At 42.9% G+C, this 19,689-nt stretch overlaps 1 long non-coding RNA gene across 1 annotated transcript in view; it reads left to right on the forward strand.

Annotated features, from left to right (window-relative positions):
- The window catches only part of LOC128343294 (uncharacterized), a 35,921-nt gene that overhangs the window by 8,095 nt on the left and 8,137 nt on the right, over positions 1 to 19,689 (forward strand). The window contains exon 2 of the long non-coding RNA XR_008315443.1: positions 65 to 115. This is a non-coding gene — a long non-coding RNA (uncharacterized LOC128343294). The remainder of the gene's footprint in view (positions 1 to 64; positions 116 to 19,689) is intronic.

Genomic DNA, 19,689 nt, shown 5'->3' on the forward strand with positions numbered 1-19,689 from the left:
TCCTCTTTCCTTTCATGCTAGTATAGAAGTACTCCTTCTGAGATCAATTGCTTTTGTTTTCCAGACAGGAAGACTATTTTAGTCTGCTGCAGCAAGGACAACAAAGAGGCTTGAGGTACCATAAAGACTAGCATATTTATTATGGCATACACTTTCATGGATCAGAGCCCATTATTTATTATTTACTTGTTTGCCACATTTATATTGCCCTATATAAACTCTCAGGGTGCTTTACAATCTAATCGAACAACAACCAAAACCTAAACATCATATAAAAAGATTAAAATAAAATCTGTTATTTATTTACCATAAATAAAACTTTAAAACTTCATAAACTAAAAGCCTGATAAAATAGGTGTGTTTTCAAAAGTTGTTTAAAAATAACCAGAGATAGAGAGATTCTGATTTGATTTGGGAGTATGTTCCAGAGCCTTGGGGAAACTCTAGAGAAGGCCCAGTTACCACCAAGCGAGCCAGTGGCAAATGCAACCAGACCTCCCCCGATGATCTTAATAGGTGGCAGGGCCCATGAAGCAGAAGAAGCTCTCTTAAATACCCTAGGCTCAAGCCATTCAGGGCTTTATTTTGCCTGGAAACTAATTGGCAGCATGTGTAGTTCTTTTAAAATAGGAGTAATGTGGTCTCTACAGGTGGCCCTGGAGACTAACCTGGCTGCCGCATTCTGCACGAGTTGGGGTTTCTGAACTATGTACAAAGGCAGCCCAACATAAAGCACATTGCAATAGTCAAACCTGTATGTTACCAGCATATGCACCACTGTTTTAAGGTTGTTTGTCTTGAGAAATGGACAGAGCTGGTATATCGCCGAAGCTGATAAAAAGCACTCCTGGCCATTGCCTTAACCTGAGATATCAGGGAGAGATTTAGGTCTAGAAGTACTCCCAAGCTATGCATCTGATCTTTCAGGGGGAGTGTAACCCCATCCAGAACGGGCAGATCTAAACCACTTCCTAAGTTCCAGCCTCCCCCAACAAGTTCCTCCATCTTGTCTGCATTCAATTTCAGTTTGTTCTCCCTCATCCATCCCATTACTGATTTGAAGCAAGCATCTATGGAGTGCTCCATATCAACTCCTGAAGAAGTTGATATGGAGAAATAGATCTGGGTGTCATCTGTAAGATCCAATTGACATCATTTTTATATTGAATAAGTGCATAGATACCGTGTTTCCCCCAAAATAAGACAGTGTCTTATATTAATTTTAGCCCCCAAAATGCACTAGGGCAATTAGCGGTACATCAGAAATTACTGCTAGGTCTTACTTTCGGGGTAGGTCTTACTTTCGGGGAAACAGGTTAGCCATATTGTATTAGATAAGTGCTTGACATGAGTCTGTTTGCTTGATACAGTTTAGGCCTTGATCTTAGCATGAACCCATGAGCAATGCTGTCATATAGGTAAAGTTCCAGATCCTCCGCATTGTGCTCAAAATTAGATATTCTCTTCACGATTCCATATACATACTCCCTCCTCGATGGAGTCCCGTTCTCCCACATTACGTTCAAATTAGATATCCTTTTGCAGTTGAGCACACACCTCCAGAGCTTATACAGAGTGCAAAGTGAGTAATTTTCCGCTCACTGTTCAAGAAAGCCCCCACCTTCTCTCTCATCTAATCTTAGAGACCCAGCCTGTCAACTCAGGCAAACTTCCTCATTTTTCACTTGAAAAGCATAGTCTAAAAAGTAAGAGTATGCTAACCACAAATGTCACGCTTGGAAAAATTGGTGCTGCCCAGACTCTGTACCTTTCGGTTCCCTTACGCACAGGCCACCTTTGACCAATGATGTTAAATGCCAAGGGTATCAGCAAATTGAATTATAGGCCAACTGGTCAAGACCCCTTTTTGACCAATTATCATCAAAGAATTACGGAACTCAATGTGTGGGTGAATCGTAGAATGGTACAAAAATCCCCTATTGGGATCCAAGCAAGAGGGCTCTCTCCCTCAGGGAGGGTGGCTCAGGCACAGCACACAGGAGGAGGAAAGGAGGAAGTTGATCTGATCAATCAGTTTGATGGCACCTAGCATCTAGCAAAAAGAGGAACAAGTCGAGGCTCCCTTGGGGTATAGTATATTGTGACTGCAAGGGTCTGGCTGTCCTGTCAGTGTCTCAAGGCTGTTAGTTTTGTGACTGCTTTGTGTGAGAGAAGTAATTTTGCTGCATGCTGTATGCTGTGATTCATCTGAATTTTGGTAAGAAAATAAATGTGTTTTGATTAAATATAATCTCTTCATTCTCCTCGTGTCTTCCTGAGTCTTGGGATTCTTGACAGCCAGGACCATCAAAAAGAACCCACGGTCTCTGTTAGTGTGAGGATTTTTGAGGTCCCCATTTATTCCTGGTTGCAGGGATTTTGGGGTGTCAAAAATCTCTTACAGTCATCATATGAATAGCACCCTGCACAAATCTCCTGATGATCTCTCCCAGCGATTTCAAGTCGATGTTTAAAAGCACTGGAGACAGAAAAGGAGCCCTGTGGGACTCCATACAATAACTCTCGCTTTGAAGAGCAGCAACCTCCAAGTGATGCCATCTGGAATCGACCTGAGAGGTAGGAGTGGAACCACTGCAAAGCAGTGCTTCCTACCCCCTCAGGCGGTCCAGAAGGATACCATGGTCGATGGTATCGAAAGCTGCCAAGAGATCCAAGAAGACCAATAGGGTCACACTGCCCCTGTCTATTTCTAATTGGAGATCATTCATCAGTCAGGCCAAAGTAGTCTCCATCCCATAGCCTGCACAAAAGCCAGTTTGAAATGGGTCCAGATAGTTTGCTTCTTCCAAGACTGAAGAAGTCAATCACATTGCCCAACCATGGAAGGTCTATAATTGCCTAGCTCTGAGGAATCCAATGCAGGTTTCTTCAATTGCCACTTTGATACAAGGATTAAGAACATAAGAACAGCCCTGCTGGATCAGGCCCAAGGCCCATCTAGTCCAGCATCCTGTTTCGCACAGTGGCCCACCAGATGCCGCCTTTCATCCTGCCTTTCCTCAGAGAGGCAATGATGAAACTAACAAGACCCCCTCCAATAACTTCCCTGCTAGGTTGTATAAGCCATGTAGGGCAAGGGTCAAAAGAACAGGTGGTAAGGCAAAATTCTCCAAGCAGCTTGTCCATGTCCTCGGGAGTCACAATCTGAAACTGATCCAAGCTAATCATACACAAGGAATTGCTGGACACCTCCATAATAGACTCTGCAATAGCCATGGAATATAGTGTGGCTTGAATCCAAGAGATTTTATCCACACAAAAACTAATTAAAGGTGTCACAGCATGTCACTGATGGCTCTAAATTCTGGCTCTCAATTCTGAATCAAGGGAGGAGGGGCACATACTATTCCCCTCACAACCCTGGACAACTCTGCTGGACGTGAGCTTGCAGATGCAATGCACGCAGAAAGGAACTGCTTCTTTGCTGCACTAATTACCTGAGCATAGATCTTCATTTGTTCTGTGCTATAATATGTCAGATTCTAGTCAAGTCTTTCTCCATCTGTGCTCTAATTGCCTGCCTTGCCCCCATAGTTCTTCTGTATTCCAAGGGGCTAATTTAGAAGTAGGTCAGGAGCAATCATGTCTACTGCCCTAGTTAATTCATTATTCCAAGTCTGAACCAGGGTGTCAACAGGATCCTGGTGGAACCAACCTTAAAACCTTCCAAGGCTACTTGGGATCCTATTGGATCATTCTTGGGTGGACCATCCTAAAAGGTCCTTCACCCCTGCAGAGGTGGGTTGTGCTTGTCAGTCCAACTTTAACCAGGTGGTGGTCCATTCATGACAATAGGAAAACCACAGGTGTCTCCACCCACAGGACACCACCCTGACCAGAGCAGGAAATTAAAGCATGTAACCAGCTATATGCGTCAGTCCCGAGATCACTTGGGACAGGCCCATAGTTGTTATGGCAGCTATGAACTCCTGAGTTGCTGCTGACAAAGTGGTCCCGTAGTAGTAGTAGTAGTAGTAGTAATTAATAATAAAGTGAAGACTGAACATTGAAGTCCCCAACCACCATCAAGTTTAAGTTCTTTAATGTTACAGCCACAAGCCAAAACAAAAGAAAAAGGTTACAATTATATAACAATAGATAGAGTGTATATAATTAGAACAGGTTGGAATTAAAATTAGTTTAAAAATTTTAACCAAATTGGAAACATAATGATAATAAAAATTCAAACAATAAAATGTCCTGGTTAACCATCCGGTGATGTATATTTATGGCAGCAGCACAGAATTTAGCCACATTAGATGTAATTAAACACTCTGAGTCCAAAAGCAACAAGGAACAATAAAATTGCTCCTGTCGACCAGGGAATTTACAAAGCAAAGGTGTGATGAAAGATTCACGAATATCCTTATACAACAGAAAGAATAATAAAACATTTTCAATAGTTTCCACCTGATCCAGCCCACAAGGGCAAAGTCTGTCAGCAAATGGAACCCCTTTATAGCACCCTTCTAGAACTGCCGAGGGTAAACAGTGGCAGCGAGCCAAGGTAAAAGCTTTCCTATACCTCGGAAATTCCAACCAAGTAAAATAATTTATTGCAGAGACTAGACCACGATTAACCTGGGTGACTCCAATGCCACCTCTTCAACCAAGTCAGTTAGCTCGGTTGGGGATTCTGTTGGGCAGCAGGGTGAATGGTACACCAACAGAAGTCCCAATCTGTACCGCAGACTTAGGTTCACACATTGTATATAGACTAATTCCCTGACAGGAATCCTGGTAAGGGAGATATTTTTCTGGACCACATCCACTCCACATCCCTATCCACATCCTCTCACTTGCTCCACAACTGATTATCTTGGCAGGAGGAGCTGGGTGGACCACTAGCCTCCCCCAACCAGGTCTCTGTGATACATACCAGGTCAGCTCCATCATCCACAGTCATCAAATTGTTTCCTTTTGAACTGACCTGGCATTACAAAGAAATAAAATGAGGTTCTGTGGGTGGGTGGTACTGCTCCCCAAGGTCAAAGAGCTGTCAGGACAGCTGGAGGGGGTAATGGGTATTACGTTTCTGATCTCCCTTTCCCTGTTACAGCCTACTGCCCTGCCAACGTCAAATCCCTTTTGTTTACCACCACCACTAGTCTATAATAAAGATGCTTTGTCAAAAAACCCATCTGATGAAGTGAATTTTAGTCCATGAATAAGTTGCAATAAACCTGTTAGTTTTAAGGTATCACTACTACAAGATTCTTTTTATTTTGTTGTAAGAGAATAAGTAGATGTTCATATGGATGTAATGCAATCAGTTGCTTAGAGGATATAACTACAAGTATTTTCACTGAAGGTTTTTTTTTTAATGAGCTGATTTTTACACTAAGGGAAATTACACATTTTCCTAATAACATGCTTAAGAGGCATGCTAAGTGGAAGCACCTCTTCTTTAAGCAAAAGCAGCCTTGGAGCAACACAGTTCAGATTAAGACCATGGTACACAGGAAGATGGATTAACCCTTTCCCCTGACACTTTTCCTACCACAAAAGCACCCCCACACCTTTCAGCTGCTATTTGCTCTCAAAGTGGCTATTTGCTGCAAATAGCAGCTTTGGGGACGGGGTGACTTTTGACAGGAAAGCAGTGCATGGAAAATGAGTTTAAAGGCATAACTTGTGAATGGTGATGATGTGCATTAAAGAAAATAAGGAAGATTTCCAAGTTATACAGTAATTAATCCTCAACTGAATCATGGGGTAAGTTCTGATCCTGGCTACAAAAATGTAACCTAACCATGCAAAGCAGCTATACCCACACCCCAAAACATTGTTACCTGTACTTGATATACATCTTATCCAAATGTATGGCCACTCACCAGTTTTGATACTTCCACAAATAATAAAAATATGACACGATAGAAAACCACCCTAAACTTCATTGTCTCTCTCCATTGGGGTCATTTCTATACCAGCCCAATATTACGTCAATGAGAAGCAAAACTACCCCAAACTGCATGGTCTTTGTCTATTGGGGAGGTTTCTATCTCGGCCCAGCAAGCCAGTTGGAAGGAAAAGCACTCCAAACTGGATGGACATTCTCCATTGTGGTAGTTTTCATCCTGGCCCAATGTTAAGTCAGTTGGAAGGACAACTACTCCAAACTGCATGGATTTCCTCCATGTGGGGTAGTTTCTATCCCAGTTCAGTGTTAAGTTATTAGGGATAGGGGAGCAAGTCCTGTTTCTCCTTGGAAACTTAAGCTTTGTTGCCCCTTGCAACCTGAGTTGACCTTGTCTGAGCAATAGTCTGAGGCATTGCTCAGTTCTGTGCTCCCTAGTATGGGCAGATTAAACCAGCCCCTATCAGAACATTGAATCTAGTTTTCAAATGAGTAGATCATGCAGAAGCACCTGACCTTGCAGAAGCAGGGATTTTAGCAACTAGAACAAAGGCAGATTTAGCAAAAGAACAGGCAGCACCTACTACATCTCAGCTTTATCAGTCCTGACACCAGTGGATCAACTGTCAACACTACATATCTGGTCTTTTACCACTTCTCCTGGTGGAATGTAGCCCAACAAAGGGATGGGTGGAGCTTGGTTCCAGGTGGAGAGAGAGCAGGAAGCTATAGAGGTGAGATGTGTGGCACTGAACAGCCTGCTGAATCTCATTCACCTGCCAATGAAGATATTATTGAGGCCACATGACAGGCAGGAATGACTGAAGATGGTCTACAACAACACAATCAAGTCAATCACTGGCCCAGTGCAGACATCATACATGAATATGCATGTGAAACAAACAGACACAATAGATGAAATCTTCATACTTGAGGTCACAAAGGGTATTTTGCACATCATCCTTAAGGAAACATGCATTCACACAATGGAATGAGAACCATCTGGAAAAAATCCAAAATGAGAGCCATCCCCCCAAAATATGAATGTGCTAGCCTCTTGACCTACCAGAACTGAAAGCATATTTTTATTTATTTAACATATTTTTATACCACCCAAAACTTGCATCTCTGGGCAGTTTACAATTAAAATAATTTAAAACATTACATCTATTAAACAATTAAAATCATTCAAACACTAAAATCATTTCAAACCAACATAAAAAATTAAAACTATAATTAAAAGCCTGGGTGAATAAATGTGTCTTCACATTTTGTGAAGTTGTGCCTTTTTTAAATTTTGTGCCTTTTTTTGTGCCTTTTTGTGCCTTTTTTAAAGTTTTGTGCCTTTTTTAAAGTTGCCAGAGATGGGGAGGCTATTATTTCAACAGGAAGTGCATTCCAAAGTCCAGGGGCAGCAACAGAGAAGGCCCGCCCCGAATAGCTGCCAAACAGGTTGGCAGCAATCGTTGACGAACCGCTTCAGATGATCTTAACAGGCGGTAGGGCTCATGGTGAAGAAGAAAATACTCTTAAATACCCAGAGCCTAAGCTCTTTAGGGCTTTATAGGTAATAACCAGCACCCCGTATTTTGCCCAGAAATGTATTGGCAGCCAGTGTAGTTCTTTCAGCACACAGTCGTAATATGGTCTCTCCTAGATGACCCAGAGACCAACATAGCCGCCGCATTCTGGACTAACTGCAGTTTCTGGACTACATACAAGGGCAACTCAAAATAGAGTGCATTGGAAGTAATCCAGGCTAGAGGTTACCAGCATATGTACCACCATTTTGAGGTCGTTCATTTCAAGAAATGCACACAGCTGGCGTATCAGCCAAAGTTGCTAGAAAGCACCTATAGCCACCTCCTCAACCTGGGACACCAGGGAATGGTTTGGATCCAGAATCACCCCCAGACTGTGTACCTGTTACTTCCTGGAAAGCGTGACCCCAACCAGAACCAGCAGATCAAAATTGTCTCCTGAGTTCTGACCCCACACAATAAGTACCTCCATCTTATCTGGATTCAGCCTCAGTTTGTTATCCTCTATCCAGCCCATTACTGCCTCCAGGCAGGCATTTAGGCAGGGTTTGCTTTCTCCTAATGATGTTGACATGGAGAAATAGATTTGGGTGTCCTCAGCATATTGATAACACCCTATCCCAAATCTCCTGATGATCCCTCCCAGCAGTTTCATGTAGATGTTAAACAACATTGGAGACAATATGGAGCCCTGAGGGACACCATACAAAAGTTCAGATTTTGAAGAACAACAGTCTCCAAAAGACACCATCTGGAATCTGCCCATGAGGTAGGAGCGGAACCACTGCAAAGCAGTGCCTACCACCCCCAATCCCCTCAGACATTCCAGAAGGATACTATGGTCAATAGTATTTAAAGCCACCGAGAGATCCAAAAGGACCAACAGAGTCACACTCCCTCTGTCAATTCCCAATGGAAGATCATCCATCTGGCCGACCAAGGCAGCCTCCACCCCATAGCCCACCCGAAAGCCAGTTTGAAATGGGTCTAGATGATCAGTTTCCTCCAAGACCACCTGGAACTGGGAGGCCACCATCTTCTCAATCATCTTGCCCTGCCATGGAAGGCTGAAGATAGGCACGTAGTTGCTTAACTCTGAGGGATCCAAGGCAGACGTCTTCAGAAGTGGTCTAATGATTGCCTCTTTAACACAAGGAGGCATCCTGCCCTCCCTCAGAGACACATTTATAATCTCTACCAGGTCCTCTACAACAGCCTCCCTGCCAGATAGTATAAGCCATGTTGCGCAAGGATCAAGAGCGCAGGTGGTAGGCCACTCCATTCCAAGCAACTTGTCCACATCTTCAGGAGTCACAAACTGAAATTTATCTGGGATCATCACATAAGAGGAGCTGCTGGACACCTTGGCATCAGACTCTGTAACAATTGTGGAGTTTGAATCTAAGTATGCCTGAATACGAGAGATTTTGTTCACAAAAAACTCATTTAAAACGTCACAGTGAGTAATTGCTGGTTCCAAGTACTGATTCAAGGGGGAAGGGATGCACATTAGCCACTTCACAACCCTGAACAACTCTGTTCAATATTTTGACCTGCTAATCTGGCTGGTATGTTATGTTTTGTGCTAATCATGAAGAACTGCAGGGACTGTGGGCAGCATGTTTGGGGCATCCCAATTTATGTGCAGCTATGAGTCTGAGACTCTTTGAAGCCATTACAAGTTATATAAGGTTCAATGACAAAGCCACACAACAAGAAAGAAGAGTAACTGGCACCCAGTAGAGAGAACTGGACCTTGTTGCTGCAGCAGTACTACATTCCTGAGTGCAAACTAACAGTTGATGAGTAGCTGATTGATGTATTGCCTTCTGGCAATACATGCTAAGCAAATCAAACAACATTGAGTTGCAAATATGGTGGTGTTATCCAGTAGCGGCTCATCCTAATGAGCTGGGAGGATGCTAAAGGAGGGGCAGTTGCCTCTGCTTCCTAGAATCATCTTGGGTTGCGCCTCTCTCTCCTAACCTGCCCAAGAGCCACACTGCCTGCAGGCTGGCCATTCATCAGGTACAGCTGCACAGTTAACTGTGTACGTTTAAACAGTGTAGACTTCACGGAGGCTCTCCTAAATAAGAAGTTGGCTTGTATAGGCTCTACAAGATACAACAAGCCAGACACAACAAGCCCCAGAGATACAACACCATTCACGAAACTATTGTCATATATGTTGGACTTTGATAAACAGAAGACATTGATATATATATATGTAGACAAGAAGGGCAAGGCTGTACTTCTGTTATCAACCGTGCACCGTGATATGGTGGTAGAAAGGGAATAGAGGAAGGCACACATAACATTATTTTGTATTCCAATGTGACAAAGAATGGGGCTGACAATCTAGGCCACCTGGTGGGAACGTACAACTGCCAACAAAAGACCAGTAGGTGGCTATTGGCACCTCTTTTCAATATGATACTACAAGTATTGCTGTTATTGCTAGTTTTATTGTCTGGTTGTCCCACCATCTGGACTAGGAACAACTGACTGCAAGGATGAGACAGCATGTATTCCTTTCCTGTTTAGGGGAATAGATTGTGAGGAGCTCCAAAAGGATCTCTTCAAACTGGGTGAGTGGGCAACAAAATGGCAAATGCGGTTCAATGTAACCAAGTGTAAAGTGATGCGCGTTGGGGCAAAAACGCCAATTTCACATATACAGTGATGGGGTCTGAGCAGTGACTAACCAGAAGAGAGATTTTGGGGTCGTGGTGGACAGCTCATTGCAAGTGTCGACTCAATGCACAGAAGCTGTGAAAAGGCCAAATTCCATGCTAGGGAACATTAGGTACAGGATTGAAAATAAAAATGTTAATATAATGCCTTTACACAAATCTATGGTGTGGCCACACGGAGTACTCTGTACAATTCTGATCACTGTATCTTAAGAAGGTCATTGTAGAACTGGAAAAGGTGCAGAAGAGGGCAACCAAGAAGAGGGCAACCAAAAAAAGATGATCAGGGGCCTGGAGCAATTTCTTATGAGGCAAGGCTTTTGCCTCATAACAGCATCTGGGGCTTTTTAGTTTGAAAAAGAGGCAACTATAGTGAGACATGATACAGGTGTATAAAATTATGCATGGAGTAGAGAAAGTGGACAGAGAGAAATTTTTCTCCTCCTCTCTCAACTATTACAAGAGGTTGTCCCATGAAACTGAAGGCTGAGAAATTTAGGACCGACAAAAGGAAGTACTTTTTCACACAGCACATAATTAATCTATGGGATTCTCTGCCATGGGATGAGGTGATGGCCACTAGCTTGGATGGCTTTAAAAGGGGCTTAGACTTATTCATGGAGATCTATCAATGGTTATTGGTCTGGTGGCTATAGGCCACTTCCAGCCTCTGAAGCAAGATGCCTTTAAATACCAGCTGCAGGGGAGCAACAGCAAGAGAGAGGGCATGCCCTCACATCTGCCTGTGGGCTTCTCAGAAACATCTGGTGGGCCACTGTGTGAAAAAATGATGCTAGATTAGACAGGCCTTGGGCCTGACCCAACTGGGCTGTTCTTATGAATAACTCATAGATGCCCACATAAGATAAAGACTGTTGGATATCCATCATGTCAGCTCGCAGATAAAAACAGCATGGACTCTGCTGGGCTGTCATCTCCTTAAATGCTGCAGAATGCAGCACATTGCTCACAAGTGCATGTTTCCGTTGCCCAGGAAAAGCTGAGAGGAAACAACATATGTGATAGTTGTGGGAAGCTGGTTTATAGAATGCTTGACAAGCTACTACACCTCTTTTTAAGTCAGTCACACTGTGTTCCTCTCATCTGCAGTGCTTTGAACGGAGGTGTGAGCTTTGAAAAGTTTGGGGATTTTAGCTAGCAGCAACTCACATTCTGAGTAAGTTGTGCGGTCACAGAGGGCATCGTGCTTGGGGTGGGGAGGGGTGGGGTGGGTCCACCACTGAACTCCCCTGAAGTGAAATATACAGTTATTACAGATGGCTCCTCTTAGGCAAATAACAAAACCTTACCGTTATGGGAATTCATGCTGTCCATAAAGAAGGCATTCTGCCAAAATCATTAAGGAAGGCCTAAGCTGTAATCACTATAATATGTCCAAAGTAAAAGATAAAAGGTACACAGTTTTAGTAAGTCAATTAAGTTGTTGAGCACTGATTTTAAATTTTATGCTGAGCTTTAAGATCCCAATTAATTTAAGTTTATTTAAGATTCTGTAAGATCGTTATGAGATCGATTTTCATTTATAGTGCATAGATCTGAAAACTAGGAGGCAAAGTACCAGTTCTGTTCACTTCAGCATGGCACATGCAGGTAGATTACTTTAAGATTTGAAATTAAGATATAGATGCAGACATCAGAATTTAGGGGGAGACACACATCTAATAGATTATCTTTCAGGACAGTGTTGTTTTGTGAAATCACTTTCATAAGTGTTTTTGAAATATAACAATAACCTATGTTTCGTTCCTTCCCTGCCAATAAATGCATGCTTTTTGTATTGTTTTTATGCTTGTGTTTTAAATTTTTTTATTTAGATTTGTTTTATATTTTTAGCTTAATGTTTTAATTGTGTCATTTTTACAATCTTGTTTTTAAATTCTGCTGTAAACCACCTTGTATTGTTTTAATGAAGGGCAGTATATAAATTTAACAATAAAATAAATAAATAAATAAATTCTGCCTTCACAAGGAAGGCTGCCGCTGTGGGTGCACCCTTGTTAGTTCCATCCCCCCTTTAGTAGTCTGGATGTCAGCCATTGTTTGAATGTTTACAATTAATTTTCATGCCCCCAAATCCACATTGCCTTCCTGCCGGCCTTTCTCCCTCCCAGAAAGGGCCTACTTTCTCTGACAGCATAAGAGGAAGATGCTGAAGGAAGAAGATGCTGACAGAGAAGGTGTTTCCATTGTTTTTCCATTTGCCATTGTTTGAATGTTTACAATTAATTTCCATTCCCCCAAATCCAGATTGCTTGCCTTCCTTCCTGCCTTCTGGTGTGGGCCTACCTTCTCTGACAGGCTCAGCATCAGAGGAAGATGCTGGATGAAGAAGATGCTATCAGAGAAGGTAGGCCCTTCTGGGAAGGAAAGAAGGCAGGCAAGCTGGATTGGGGAGCATGGAAATTAATTGTAAACATTCTAAAAATGGTTGACATCCAAACTACTGAAGGGGGCATGTAACTAAGAACTGTGCACCCACAGTGACAGCCTTCCTGAATGAAAGCAGCATGAAGCACAATGGTGAAAGTGGAGAAGGTAAATTTTGAGGATTAGGGTCATCATTAGAGGTGATCAATCTAATGAGGTGATTCTGCTTTCTCCTTGTCACTACAAGGAGGCCAGTAGAGTGCTGGCTTTAGTAGACTTTCCTGAGGCCAGTAGAGTAGATCAATCATCATTAGAGGTGATCAATTATCACCCCCTTATTATGCCCCTAATCCCCAATGAATTGCTCCTGCCACACCAAAAAATTATCTTTCCTCCCCAACCTCACTGACTGTTTAAACTGAACATTTTATAACCTGCCTCCCCTGACTTCTGCAAACAACAACAACAAAATCATACACCACATTTTTGAGGCCTAGCTCAATCATTTCCCTCCTCCATGATCTCTTCCAGAAAGGAAGTGCAGCAGCAAAGGCACCTGCACAGAGCATGGGAGAGAGCTTCCAGTCTCACCTAACTCTCTGCTGCTTCCTTCCACCTTCATAGGTGTTGTATTATAATATTAGAGACTTTTTAAAATGTGTCATTCTACTTGGTAGTATCAAGAGGTGGATCTTTTAAGTATGGAGCAACACCACTGTCAGGAAATGGATGTCAGCCATTGTTTGAATGTTTACACTTAATTTCCATGCTCCCCCTGCCCCCGCCACCGCCACCCAGATTGCCTTCCCTCCCAGTGATGTGAATGGGGCTCGTTCCTGGGTCCGCTTAGCCAATCAGTCAGACACAAGGATTGGAAATTATTAATTGAGGTTTATTGCTACTGCAGTCAGCAATAGGTAATCAATAGGCTAACGCTCTCAAACCGATTACAGTTTGGTTACAGGTGCATCTTACATTTATACAGACAATCTAATGATGCTGACACCCTAGATACAGTATATGTGGCAATAAAATGGTGGTTTAAGTATCTAGTACGCATGCGGATGATTCATTGTTCATCTGGTGATTACTCCTTATTTGGTTAAATCCTGTTTTCTGGCCTGGGAAGCTTAGCTGTCTTAGCAAGTTTCATAGATACATTTTAGCCGGAGAGAGATAATGACGCCAATCATGAGAGGCAGTGATGTCTCTGAGCTGGGCTGGGGTTACTTTAAGTTAGAATGAGGTCTTCTGGGCAAACATGGAGTTTCTTTGGTTTTCTAAACACATCACCAGCAGGGGCCTACTTCTCTGAAAGCATCGCTTCCTCCACTCCAGCTTTCTGCTTTCTCCTTGTCACTACAAGGAGGCCAGTAGAGTTCTGGCTTTAGTAGACTTTCTTGAGGCCAATAGAGTGCATTCACACACTTCACTCAGGTGCTCCTTTGTGAAGTATGTGAACGCACTCTACTGGCCTCAAGAAAGTCTACTAAAGCCAGCACTCTACTGGCCTCCTTGTAGTGACAATGGTGAAGGGTAGTTGTGGGCAAGCAGGCCCAGGTAGGTGGGGTGGGAGCTCCCTGGCTAGGCCCCACTAATGCCTTAAGGCCTGATACAGGAGGTCCCCCCGCCACCACTGGCAGCCCTGCTTGCAAATGCTTGGGTTGCAAAAGACATCCGCTCTTTTTTTTTTAATTTCTATACTGCCCTTCCAAAAGTTGTGAGCAAATCATCTGGAAGTTCATTAGCAGAGGGATCTGGTATCAGATAATATTTTTTGCTCATGACCCATCCATACTCCTTTGGAACTAAAGAGGATGCCATAGTGAGAACTGATGCACATGTCTATACCATGTAAAAGGATCATCTTAGATAAGAACATAAGAACAGCCCTGCTGGATAAGGATCAAGGACCATCTAGTCCGGAATCCTGTTTCACACAGTAGCCCACCAGCTGCCATTGGAAGCCTACAGCACGAGTTGAGGGCATGCTCTCTCTCTCCTGCTGTTACTCCCCTGCAACTGGTACTCAGAGGCATCCTGCCTTTGAGGCTGGAGGTGGCCTATAGCCCTCTGACTAGTAGCTGTTGATAGACCTCTCCTCCATGAAATTATCCAAATCCCTCTTAAAGCCATCCAGCTTGTTGGCTGATACCACATCTTGTCGCAGAGAATTCCACAAGTTGATTATGGGTTGATTATGGGTTGTGTGGAAAAGTACCTCCATTTGCTGGTCCTAAATTTCCCGGCAATCAATCTCATGGGATGACCCCTGGTTCTAGTGTTATGTGAGAGGAAGAAGAATTTCTCTCTATTCACGTTCTCCATACCATGCATGATTTTACAGACCTCTATCATGTCTCCACGCAGTCCTCTTTTTCTAAACTAAATAGTCCCAAGTGTTGTAGTCCTGCCTTATAAGAAAGGTGCTCTAGCCCGCTGATCATCTTGGTCGCCCTCTTCTGAAGCTTTTCCAGTTCTACAATGCCCTTTTTTAGATGTGGTGACAAGAATTGTACACAGTATTCCAGGTGTGGCCGCACTATAGTTTTGCATAAGGACATTATAATATTAGTAGTTTTATTTTCAATCTCTTTCCTAATGATCCCTAGCATGGCATTGGCCTTCTTCACAGCTGCTGCACATTGAGTTGACACTTTCAACGAGCTGTCCACCACGACCCCAAGATCTCTCTCTTAGTCAGTCACCGACAGCTCAGATCCCATCAGCGTATACTTGAAGTTGGGGGTTTTCATCCCAATGTGCATCACTTTACACTTGCTAACATTGAAGCGCATTTGTCATTTTGTCATCCACTCCCCTTGTTTGGAGAGATCCTTTTGGAGCTCCTCACAATCTGTTTTGGATTTCACTACCCAGAAGAGTTTGGTATCTGCAAATGTGGCCACCTCGCTGCTTACCCCTACTTCTAGATCATTTATGAATAAATTTAAAAGCACTGGTCCCAGTACAGATCCCTGGGGGAACCCACTTCTTACTTCCCTCCGTTGTGAAAACTCTCCATTTATCTCTACCCTCTGTTTCCTGTCCTTCAATCAGTTGGCAATCCACATATGTACTTGTTCTCTTATCCCATAACTGCTAAGTTTTCTCAGGAGTCTTTGATGAGGAACTTTGTCGAAAGCTTTTTGGAAGTCCAGGTATACTATGTCAACTTGATCACCCTTATCCACACACTTGTTGACACTCTCAAAGAACTCCAGAAGGTTCATGAGGCAAGGATTACCTTTGCAGAAGCCATGCTAGTTCTTTCCCAGCAGGGCCTGTTCTTCTATGTGCTTTACAATTTGATCCTTGAGGATGCTTTCCATCAATTTGCCTGGAACGGACGTTAAGCTAACCGGCAGGTAATTTTCCGGGTCACCCCTGGATCCCTTTTTGAAAATCGGTGTTACATTTGCTACTCTCCAGTCCTCCAGTACAGAGCCCGATTTCAGGGATAAGTTATATATTATAGCAAGGAGGTCGGCAATTTCACATTTGAGTTCTTTGAGGACTCTTGGATGGATGCCATCAGGCCCTGCTGATTTGCTAGTTTTCAGTTTTTCCAGACAGTTTAGAATATCATCTCTTGTCACTGCTATCTGACTCCATTCTTTAGCTTCCATCCCCCAAAAGCCTGTTTCAGGAACAGATGCAAAGAACTCATTTGGCTTCTCTGCAACCTCCATATCCTCTTTAATAATCCCTTTCACTCCCTCATTGACTAATGGTCCAACCACATCCCTGGTAGGTTTTCTGCCTCTGATGTATTTAAAGAAGTTTTTGTTATTCCGCTTGATGCTTTTAGCTAAATGTTCCTCAAACTCTCTTTTTGCCTCTCTTATTGTCACCTTGCATTTCTTTTGCTAGAGTTTGTGCTCCTTTCTATTCTCCTCGTTTGGGAAGGCCTTCCAATTTCAGAAGGAAGTCTTCTTCCCTTTTATGGCTTCTTTGACGGTACCCGTTAGCCATGCTGGCATCCTCCTGGACTTAGTGGTACCTTTCCTCCTTTTGGGTATACAAGCTGACTCGGCTTCTAGTATTGTGGTTTTGAGTAAACTCCATGCATTCTGGAGTGAAGTGACTCTCCTGATTTTCCCTTTCAGCTTTCTTTTCACCATACTCCTCATTTTGGAGAAGTTTCCTCTTCTGAAATTCAAAGTGTCTGTGTTAGACTTCTTTGGTGATTCTCTCCCCACATGTATGCTGAATTTGATCACACTATGGTCACTGTTCCCTAAAGGGTCAATGACACTGACATTGCACACCAGGTCCTGGGTGCCGCTCAGGATTATGTCCAAGGTCGCCTTCTCTCTGGTCAGTTCTAAGACCAACTGTTCTAGGGCACAGTCATTCAGCGTATCTAGAAATTTGACCTCTTTGTCATTATCTGGCTGTGAATTTACCCAGTCTATGTGTGGGTAATTGAAGTCACCCATTATTACAGCCCTGCCTCTCCTTGAAGCCTCCCTGATTTCTTCCTGCAACTCCCAGTCACTGTCAGTATTTTGATCTAGAGGGCGATAGCATGTCTCCAGTAGCACATTTGCTTTCAGGCCTTTTATTGTCACCAACAGGGTTTTTGTGGAGGACTCCAGTCCACCTAGGTTTTCTACTTTGTTAGATTCTATCCCTTCTTTAACATACAGTGCTACTCCACCTCCAAGGTGCCCCTCCCTGACCTTTCTGTAGAGTTTATGTCCAAGGATAACAGTGTCCCACTGGTTCTCACTGTTTCACCATGTTTCTGTTATGCCCACTATATCTATTTCTGTGTTAGCAACTGATCACTCCAGCTCATCCATTTTGGCTTGGAGGCTTCTGGCATTGGCATATAAGCACCTATATGCTGAATCTCTCACCTGGTGTAATGCTATCTTTCATTTGGCTTTTTTATCTCTTTGACCAGCTAGCACAGCCTTCTGTCTGCTCTTTATGTGGTTCTGCTCTGTCCCCTTCTGTTTCATCTGAATCCTCTGCACTGTCACACTTTAAGGGATGGCATTTGCCAAACCGGATACTGTCCAGCACCTGTCAGCTATTTCCCAGGCATCATTTTAAAAGCTGCTCTGCAACCTTTTTGATTTTTAGATCCCCATCTAATGCTGAACTTGTACATGGGATATTTAATGTTTGGTGCTTTTCCTTGGGTCATTATTTCAAACCTTGGCTGATCAAAAGTTGTGCACTTCATTCCTCATTTTGGAACGTGAACCAGGTATTCTTCAGCCTGCTCAAATGTATTAGTGCTTGGTGGAAGAAGTTGACCAAAATGCTGCAGATACTTTTCTGCGTTAGTTTTTAAAGAAGCTGCTTTTGTACCAGTTTTGCTTGTAACATCAGATCCTGTGAGGAGGTGTGTAACAAGAATGACTTCGCAAAGAGATGAGCCCATTTTTCTTGATAGTGTATGAATAGGGATAACATCTGAAGCTGACTTTCTCAACCGCAGCTCAACAAGTCTATTTCATGAAAGAATTTGAAGTGGATCAACTGTATTAGAACATATCAGTGTCATTAGACAGGACAACTACATGTCTTATTCCATGCTTTAGTGAGTTAAGGATGTGTGAAAGCAAGCATAGGTCTGCCTCTTCAATGGGCGCCTGAAAGTCATTTTCAACATTGCTTTCCTGTCCACCATAGACTTTCAGAGCTAGAGAAGGTCCATTTTCATGGAGGAGGCCACTCAAGTACGTTTCACTGGCCATGTTTACAGACTGCTCCTGGACAAATTGTTTTAGATCATCCTGAAGCAATCTTTTATTATCAACAGATGCCGAAAACCAATCCCTCTGTGCAGGAAGTTTTGTGCTTGAAGTTATTGGTGTCACTGGCAGAGGTTTTACTGTGGCTCTTCTCTCTTGTTCTGCATTTTTTACTGATATGGTCTGGTAACTATCAAACATGTAGTCGACATGGCTGAATGTGCAGACACTGTTTAGATGACTAAGTATTGAGTCAAACAAACCTCTAAATGTGAAAATGTCTTTTGTTGGGGTTCTCTGTATTAGCTTCATCACATCAACAACACAAGTTGACAGGGTGTTTTGGGATTTTTTAAATCAAAGCTGAAGTCAGTGTTTTCAAGCTTCTTCTGAACTAAGTTCATACTTGACAGGTTTGATAGTAGCACCGCAATCGTCCAGCAGGGAAGGCTGTAAAGTTAGATTGTAGTGTAATATTTCTGACATCATCACTTCTCTTTCTCTAGCTATGTCGAGGATCCTTTGAGCGTGCACTAGTTCTTTTATCTGATTTGATGAGCCAGCATGGGATGATTCATGTGGATATTTGTTGAAATATCCAAAGGTTTTGAAATTGGGGAGCCTCTGCTTCTTAATTGGAGCTGATAGTGGTTTTGATTGCATCAGATACCTTTCCTCTCTAAACTTTCTGTACTCTTCTTCCCCTTCTATACAAAATCCAAGCAGTCTTTGGGATACAGAGGATGGAACACATTCATTCGTAAGTGGGTTGTGAAGCATGACTTCACCTCCACTGAAATAAGGGTTTCTCTGGCTTGTACATACTCAAACATCTGATAGTGATCTCCATTTTATTTCTGAATGATCCATTCAGCTCATGGTGGATTCTAATATCATAATCTACTGTGTGGTGTTCAGCAAAACTCGGAAAACATTCTGAATGGCAAGAACTTCATGATATACCAGTTCCCACTCAGCAATGAACTCTTCCCTGTTTGTTTGACCTGTGATGCTGCCAGGTGCCTTCTTTGAGCTATTTATTGTCTGTTCAAGAGCCAAGTCTGCTCCTTCTCTGTTAAACCTTCCCCGTGTTCTCCAAACCACAAAATGGTCAGCCACAATTTTTTGGTAAATTTTAGGTTGTCTTGTCTCCAGACCTCTCATTTGTTCAAGATACAATGAGCACCACCTCAAGTAGTTAATCCAGTCAAAAACTGGAAAAGTGGTAGGAGCTGCTGCACAGTGTTTAGATGAAGGACCCAGTTTCCCCTCTGTCAGCTCTGATAAGATACTTCAGGAAATAAACTAGATAAAGGCAACCCTCCAGATATCTGCACTGCTCTGACCGCTCAACACCACCCCCACCCCCCAGTGCATTTGTCAAGTTCTCTGATCATGTCTTCTGATTTTTTGGAGAGTTCTTCAACTTGTAACTGTGAGCCTTCTCTCTGTCTGCTGTGCATATTACCTACTAAATG

This window comes from Hemicordylus capensis, chromosome 2, assembly GCF_027244095.1.
Source record: "Hemicordylus capensis ecotype Gifberg chromosome 2, rHemCap1.1.pri, whole genome shotgun sequence".
NCBI lineage: Eukaryota > Metazoa > Chordata > Lepidosauria > Squamata > Cordylidae > Hemicordylus > Hemicordylus capensis.